This window comes from Monodelphis domestica, chromosome 3 (genome assembly GCF_027887165.1).
Source record: "Monodelphis domestica isolate mMonDom1 chromosome 3, mMonDom1.pri, whole genome shotgun sequence".
NCBI lineage: Eukaryota > Metazoa > Chordata > Mammalia > Didelphimorphia > Didelphidae > Monodelphis > Monodelphis domestica.
The window spans coordinates 154,362,069-154,370,864 of NC_077229.1; the positions used below are offsets into that span (position 1 = coordinate 154,362,069).

The 8,796-nt window shown below is 37.1% G+C and overlaps 1 pseudogene; it reads right to left on the reverse strand.

Moving 5' to 3' along the window:
- Positions 1-1,112: 1,112 nt before the first annotated feature.
- Positions 1,113-7,719, reverse strand: LOC130458081 (E3 ubiquitin-protein ligase HACE1-like; annotated as a pseudogene).
- Positions 7,720-8,796: the final 1,077 nt, after the last annotated feature.

Below are 8,796 nucleotides of genomic sequence, written 5' to 3' on the forward strand. Positions count from 1 at the left end.
ATCCCTGTTTTAGCTTTGCACAATTTGCTTTGGACAAAACTTCACAGCTATTCCTAAAAGTAGAATATCTGTAAACCAGTAGGATAAAATTTCATTCACTGGTTTGTTTACCATGACTGAATCTGATTGCCTTGAATGCTAATATTTATAGATTCATTCAAAATGTTCTTTAAAAGTTTGTACTTTTAGGGGGCAGCTGGGTAGCTCAGTGGATTGAGAGCCAGGCCTAGAGTCGGGAGGTCCTAGGTTCAAATCTGACCTCAGCCACTTCCTAGCTGTGTGACCCTGGCAAGTCAATTGACCCCCATTGCCTAGTCCTTACCACTCTTCTGCGTTGGAGCCAATACACAGTATTGACTTCAAGATGGAAGGTAAGGGTTTAAAGAAAAAAGGTTGTACTTTTGAGACATGCATGAACCTCAATGGGCAGCTGAGTGGCACAGTGGAAAGAGGGCCAGACCTGGAGCCAGGAGCATTCATCTTCCTGAGTTCAAATCTGGACTCAGACACTTACTAGGTGTGTGATCCTGGGCAAGTCACTTAACTTTACTTCAGTTTCTTCATATGTAAAATTAACTGCAGAAGAAAAAAGCAAACTACTTCATTATCTTTGCAAAGAAAACCCAAATGGGGTCACAAAGTCAGAAATGACTCAACAACAACAACTGAACCTTATTATCAGTTGAAGATATTGGAGGAGGAATTGAAAATGGCCAAAAATTATTTTGAGATTTCCATTAACAATGCTTTTAAAACTTCATTGTTTATGCAAAATTTCTCTGAAATGTGGTAGTCATTCCTGGAGGTTTCTTACAAGAGCAGCACATATTAAAAAGCTTAAATGACAGCACTTAGAGTATAAGCTGTCAGGGAGATAACATTCTGGAAATCTGCACTAGCTTCCTGCTTCCATGAAATATCATCTGGTTATCTGGTTTAGGTTCCCCTAGAGTAATTATATATATATATATATATATATATATATATATATATATATATATATATATATATATATATTCTCTGCTTCCAGTTCTTGGACTGACAAATGAAGGGAGGGAAGAGGTATCTGACTGATATGGCCCTCTTTACCCTTCAATGTGATAGATTTGATTTTAATCTGGTTTTCTATTTTTGTTTTTCATCAACATGTGGCTATTAACATTAATCATTCATCTAATGAATGCTAGAGCAACTCCAAAAGTTTGAAAATCTTTCTTCTGGGATTTTTATTCCCATTGTAGCCGATATCAATTTCAATATTGGGAGGGGATGGACCAATTAAAAAAATGACAAAACATGCTCACGATCCTTAAGAGACTCTTCATTTGTGCTTCATAATTTCTAGACAAGTAATAAGCCCATTTGTGACCATTTGTTATAGCAACTTCCGTAAAACTTGTCAGAATCTTTAGGTACTGTCTTTTACTCTGCTGAGACAAATGCTGCCAAATTTGTCACAACGTTAAAAAACCCTTACTTTCCATCTTAGAATCAATCTGTGTATTGGTTCTATGGCAGAAGATCAGTAAGGGATAGACTATGGGGGTTAAGTGACTTGCCCAGGATCACACAGCTAGGAAGTGTTTGAGGTCAGATTTGAACTTAGCATCTCCCATCTCTAAGCCTGGCTCTCAGTCCACTGAGCTACCCAGCTGCTCCCCTGCAATAGATTTTTTGAAGGTCTTCATTCTGTGTCATTTAAATGATTGTCTGAAAAGCCTAAACTGAATTACTACTTCACAATTCTCTCCAAAGTCACCCTGTATACACAAATCCAAAGGGGGTTATTCTTTAGATATTTTGTTCATAAAAAAGACTGTGTATCTGGCTCTGGCTATGTTTTCAAGCAAGTGGAGTGACTCCAGAAACAGTTGGCCTATTAATATCAGCATCACTGTCTAGCAAGCATTGTCCTCCTAGAATTATGACCATTCTGACATGCACCGTTCAATGCTTTCTGTCCCATTGCATCTTCAGTATCCACATGTCTCATCTTCTTTCCCAACATGATAAACATTCTATCAAGATAGCACACATAGACCTTATATTTATTACCTGCTGGCATGGAGAGGAGGGAGGAGTGGGAGGAAGGGAGAGAACATGGATCGCAAAATATCAGAAAATAATTATTAAAATCATTATCTACATGTAATCTGGAAAAGAATTAAAATAAAAAACATCCAGTTTATTGTCATAATATACAAAATCGTAAAGTAATTCTATTCCATTTAGAGCCAAGGAGAGGATTACAGGCAGTCCATTATTACGTATGTTGATATCTGCCCTGCATTCTAATAATTTATTCATGAATTTATTCTGACCATTTCTAGAACCAAATAAGGACTGTACACCCTGATATATCTTTACAAGATTTATCCCCTTTTTTAAAACGACAGAACCAAGTATTTAACTATTTTACTATTTGCAGCAGTGTGAAATAAGTTTTTCACCTGCCAGAATGTATTATTGACACAAGGATAATAATTCAGAAACAGTCCCATTCTGGTTAGATGTAACAACTTGAATTAATATGTAGACAGCAGTTTCACTGTCCTTGGGCAGTTGCACAGCTCGGTAGCCACCCGGGGTCTGATGGTTGAGCTGTTCCATCCTCAAAGTAGTACAATCCACTCCTTTCCCATCCCGGGGGCCCCGCCCCCTACTGTTGCGGAAGTCAGGGACTGGAGCTCAGGGATTTGAGACTCCATAAGGGAGGGGAGTAAATGTAGTTTATTGTGTAAGCCAAGAGGGCCAGAGGCTGGGAGGGGGAGTTCTCCCGGCTGGTGCATGGGTGCTGTGTGTATACGCTGGGGTAGAAAGGCTGTTGGCATGTGAAGGCACAAGCTCGATTTGAGAAAGAAAATTTCATAAGTAGTCATGTCTGCATTTTAGATGATGTCAGCAGGATCTTCCGCTTTGGGGACTTTCCACCAAGGAAAGGGGTGAGAGTGTTTTTCTTGGCTGTACACATGCAGAATTCCTGAGTTAGGATTTCATGTGGTGTGAAGGATTGTTTTTTGTCAGTTCTCCCTCCTCACATCCCCAGAGAATTCCAAAGAGCTCTAGAGAGGCTGAGAGTTCCTTAGCACATCGAGGGCTATAGCTACTTCCTCTTCTATGAGGCCAGCATTGGCCCCAACTTCGGAGAAGGTTCAGAAAAGGACCAGAAAAGGACTGTTTTTTGATGAATTGAAACTTGAGTGTTCTCTACCTTAAAGAAGGCATTAGTGGCTCCTGTATCACAGATGGAAATTGAATGACAGGGATAAAAGAATTAAGAAAAAAATAAATATGTGGCATTTTCTTTTGATTTTCTTTTTGTTATCCTAATTTGCATCTAGGGGTGAGTGAAGATTTAGGGAATAAATATTCTGTTTGCTCTTTATTTCTCTTCCACATTTATTATCTTTGTGGTTCAGTTGTAATCAAATATTCTTGACTTGATAGACCATGTCATGCTGAAATTGTCCAGGATTTTCAGGCACACAGGATTTTCTTGGCAAAAGTACTAGTAATTTGTCATTTCCTTCTTCAGTGAATTAAGGCAAATAAAGGTTAGGTGACTTGCCACATAGAGACTATTTTCATTAATGAAAATTAATGCAAAAATCCTAAATAAAATACTACCTAAGAGACTACACAAATGCTATATATTGTAACCAAACAAGATTTATAGCAAGAATGTAGGGATGGTTTAATATGTATAAAACTATCAACATAAATGATTTTATTAATAAATACAATAAAAATCATATGATGATATCAGTTGATTCAGAAAATGTGTCTGGTAAAATGCAATACTCCTTCCTATTACAAGCATTAGAAAGCATGGGGATATATGGATTTTTTTCTTAAAGTTATACAAAGCATCTACCTAAAACCATCAGCAAGTACTATTTGTAGCAAAGATAAGTCAGAAACCTTCCCAACAAAATCAGGTGTAAAACAAAAGTGTCCATTTCCACCAATATTATTTAATAAATATTAAGAATGTTAGCAATAGCACTGAGAAGAGAAATAAAATGAAGGAATTATCTTGTGTAAAGAGGAAATTGTAATGAATAAAATTTAGGGGAGAGGGGGAGACTGAGGCAGGTAGAAATTAGTTTCTCTCTGCAAGGAATATATATTTTTTAGAGGTTTATTAAAGGTTAAAGATTAAGAATATACAAGTAAGAAACATGTGCCTAGGCCAGAGGCCTAGACAAAATAACCTCACATCATGGAAGAGACGCCTCTGCTCCAAAAACGGAAGTCCAAAAAGCCGAGCCCTTCAAAAGCCTTTGCTTAAATATCTTCTCGATCTCGGCCCAGGCGAGATTACAAGGCATTCTGGGGAAGTGGAGCAAAGGCTCATGGGGATTGTAGTCCTGTATTTGAGTCTATTTTTTACATCCCCCCGTGTGATCATTTGTGGAAAAATTAATTTTTCCCCAAAAGGATCATAAAAACATAATAAACTTAAAAGATTACAATAGTGTGAGGATAAGAGAAAAAAGAATAAAACCAATAATTTCTGAACACATTGACAAAAAGCCGTTAGGGGGCAGTCCCCTTTGGCATAAAAGTATACATACAAATAAATGTTCAATCAACCACACCCAAAGTTCAATTTTGTGCAACTTGTGGTCTGGAGGCTTCTTCATGGTGGCTTCTCCAACAGTTCAGTTCTGGATTCAGAGAGGTAGCATCTTCTTCACCTAAAATTCTTCTCAAAAGGAATTTAAACTTTGCAATTTAAATAATGATATTTTTTACATTCCCCCGTGTTGTGGGTGATTGAAAGATTCAGAATCAGTTAGGGATGCATGGCTGAGGTATGAGGTATATGAATCAATTGGCAAGAGATATTAAAAAGACACCAGAAAATCCAAAAGAAAAGAAAAATTTCTGGATGAAAATATAGACTATCAAAGTCTTATGTGTAAAAATTCCAAGTAGAAGAAAAATAAATCTATAACAGGTCCTTCAATCAGGGCCCAATCAAAATGATCTAAGTAATGATGCATTTACCCAATCAGCGCCAGGACTACAGAAAGGTACCACACTATGAGAGGCAGAAAAGAAAGGGACCAGAGTATATAAGCCAAGGTTCCGGGAGCCAAGTTTGAGGTACTTGGTAGAATGTGGAACAAGGAAGACCTGCTTTTAACACATGTTAAACAGCCGCAACCTCGAACCCCAAACACGTTCAAGTCCTCTTTTCTAGGCTCAAAGTGACGTCAATTTCTCCAGGATTGGTTGGTCTCTTTGACCTTATGCTCTATTGGCACTATGCAGTGGCTCTTTTGTGTATATCTTGTCCTAGAATCAGACAGAATCATTAAGCAAAGTCCCATAATTTATTTAAATAATTAGTGGCATAATTTTTATAGTCACAAGCTTTCTAGGGCATGCATTAGCAAATGTATTTCAAACTTGTAGCACTGAAAAGTCAAAAAGTTAAAGAAAATCTTAATACTGGTGACATGTGCTTCAAATATAAAAAGGAGAGAAAAAATAATAAAAAAAACTGAAAAAGTATATTGCACATGCAAGAAAAATATAATAAAAAAGAGCTTTAAAAAATTCAAAAATATAGCTTATAACCATTGACACTGTGTCAGTTAAGAAAATATAAAATACAAGGCTTTCTCACCAAAAAATGAGATCCATTTCCTCTTAATATCTGGCCATGATCACTGTGAGTAGAAGGCAAATGAATTGAACAAGGTTAACAATTTTTTCATCTTTAAAATACAGTAGTACAAATATGTAGATATCAAAATCCCCAAAATTCTCAATAGCCCAATTAATTACAATAGCAAACACACTTTCATATTTCACATAAGTTGCTGTGTGACATTTTTAAAACCTATGAATTGATGGACATTTGTCACAATTTTTACAAACATAGCAATCTTTCAACCTTGGTATTTAAACATATTTTTTAAAACAAAGTAAAACTCATCTTGGGTTTAGAACATAATCAAGAAATCTATATATCATTCTGGTAGAAATAAAATAGTGAGCTAAAGAGCATAAATAAAGGGGTGCTCCTTGTTCTTGGAGGCTTTTCCCAAGGGTACAAATGCCCTGAAATTAACTGCCCAACTTCCATTCACATGTGGGAAGGTTGGGGGTTATAAAATACATTTCACTTCAGCTACTAGAATGGGCCTTACCTCGTGGTAGGGGCAGGCAAAAATAACCAGATTGTTAAAAAAAAATTCCAAAATCATATTTAAAAAACCCTTAAAATCAAATCATTTGAGGTATTTAGCACATTAAAATCCCAAAGGTTGTTAATACAATTATAACCAGTTCTGAAGTCCATCTATCCTCAGCAAAATAAAAAAAAGCTGTTTTTTCATATATGGGCTTATTCACAATAATATTTTTTTCAACACAGTTATAGGGGGAAAACAACAGAATTTCAAAACTCAGTACATTCAAAATAACTTCAATCAACCTTCAGTTCACAGAATAATATTGAATCCAGTAATATATGAACTTAAAATCACAAAGTTAAACCTTAAACAAAACAATGCAATAGAATACAGAGATTTTTTTTTATAAACCATTGGAGTCTGAAATGCCTTAGAATGTAGCCTTTAGTCTCTTCAAAGTTCCTTGGGGTTTTTTTTTGTTTGTTTGTTTTTATTTATCCATTTAAATGTCTATTGTCCGAAGGTAGAGTAGTAAAGGCTAGGCTATGGGGTTCAAGGGATCCATCCAGGGCCCCACAGCTGGGAAGCATCGGAGGCCAGATTTTAACTAGAGACCTCCCGTCTCTGGGCCTGGCTTCCAGTTCGCTGGGCCACCCATTTTCCTCCCCAAAGTTAAAGTTGAATCTTTGGGCTGAGTCTGCTCCCAGACAGGCAGGTAAAATCAATGAAACTGCCAGAAGAGTCAAAAATCCTTGTAAACAGCCCATTGCTATTAAGTTTCTGTTTGAAAAGATCTGTTTCTTCTCTTTAGTCTTTTCTGTCTTTCCCCTCTCTGATACCCCTGTGGCCAATACCCCCAGCCACGTGGAGGCTTAGCCTAAGGGAAAATTGCCCGGTCTCCTTTCCCTCTGGTCTCTCCCCTCCGCCCACGTGGCCAATACTGTTACCAGCTGGTCGCAATGAGTCCTGAGCGATCTGCTCCAAGGATCTGGGTGATGAGCCGGCTGGGTCCGAGGCCAGATGGGTGAGAGACAGACCGCTGGGGTGGGTCGGGCTGGGAGCTGGAGCACCAGGTGAGAGGCCAGGAGCAGAAGCAGGAGCCGGAGAGGGCCGCAGGCAGGATCTGATCAAGATGGTTTTCTAAAGAGTATCTTGGAGAATCGTGGCTTTAAAAAAATTCTCTAGGCTAAAAACATTTTTTGAGAAGTTCTCATCCAATCTAGTGGTCGCCAAAAACTGTAAAGATTAAAATTTAGGGGAGAAGGGGAGACTGAGGCAGGTAGAAATTAGTTTCTCTCTGCAAGGAATATATATATTTTTAGAGGTTTATTAAAGGTTAAAGATTAAGAATATACAAGTAAGAAACATGTGCCTAGGCCAGAGGCCTAGACAAAATAACCTCACATCATGGAAGAGACGCCTCTGCTCCAAAAACGGAAGTCCAAAAAGCCGAGCCCTTCAAAAGCCTTTGCTTAAATATCTTCTCGATCTCGGCCCAGGCGAGATTACAAGGCATTCTGGGGAAGTGGAGCAAAGGCTCATGGGGATTGTAGTCCTGTATTTGAGTCTATTTTTTACAAAATGAAACTATCTTTTTGCAGATTACAGGATGGTATATATATGAAAAATCCTAGAGATTCATCTAAAAAATGTTAGATGAAACTATCATTTTTTAAAAGTAAAGTAGAATTTAAAATAAAACTAAATAAATTATCAACATTACTATATGTTAACAACAAAGTTCTGTAAGAAGAGATAGAAAGAAATACTCCATTTAAAATAAGTAGAATAAAATACATGGCAGCATACCTGCCAAAACAAACCCAGGAACTACATGAAAATAATAATAAAACCGTTTTTACACAAATAAGGTCAGATAAAAACAATTGGAGAAATATTAATTGCTTGTGGATGAGCAAAGTCAATAAAATTAAATGACAATCCTTACTTAAACTAATCTACTTATTCAATGCCATCCCAATCAAATTACCAAAAAAAATCTCTTATTGAGAGAGAAAAAATAGAAAAAATGCATTTGGAAGAATAAAAGTCAAAAAAGATCAAATGAATCAATGGGGGAAATCTAAAAGAAGGTGATCTAGCAACACTGTTATTTTATTTTTTATTTTTTAAAACCCTTACCTTCCTTCTTGGAATCAATGCTGTGTACTGGTTCCAAGGCAGAAGAGTGATAAGGGCTAGGCAATGGGGGTTAACTGACTTGCCCAGGGTCACATAACTGGGAGGTGTCTGAGGCCAGATTTGAACCTAGGACCTCCCATCTCTAGGCCTGGCTATAAATCCACTGAGCTACCCAGCTTTCCATAGCACTGCATTTTAAACTGTATTATAAACCATTATAATCAACTGCATATGCAATAGAAAAGTAGATCAGAAGAACAGAACAGACCCACAACAAACAGTAGTAAAGGATTATAGTAACCTTGTTTGTGGGACAAGAAACCACTATTTAGTAAGAATTGCTGGGACAACTGGAAAGTAGGATGCCCTTCATTAAGTTAAGATCAGAATGTAAATGTAATTTAGATATAAAAGGAGATATCCTAAGGAAATTAGAACAGAGCACATATTGCCTTTCCTATTTATGGATAGAAGAGGAATTTATGGGTTAACAAGAGATGGAAAA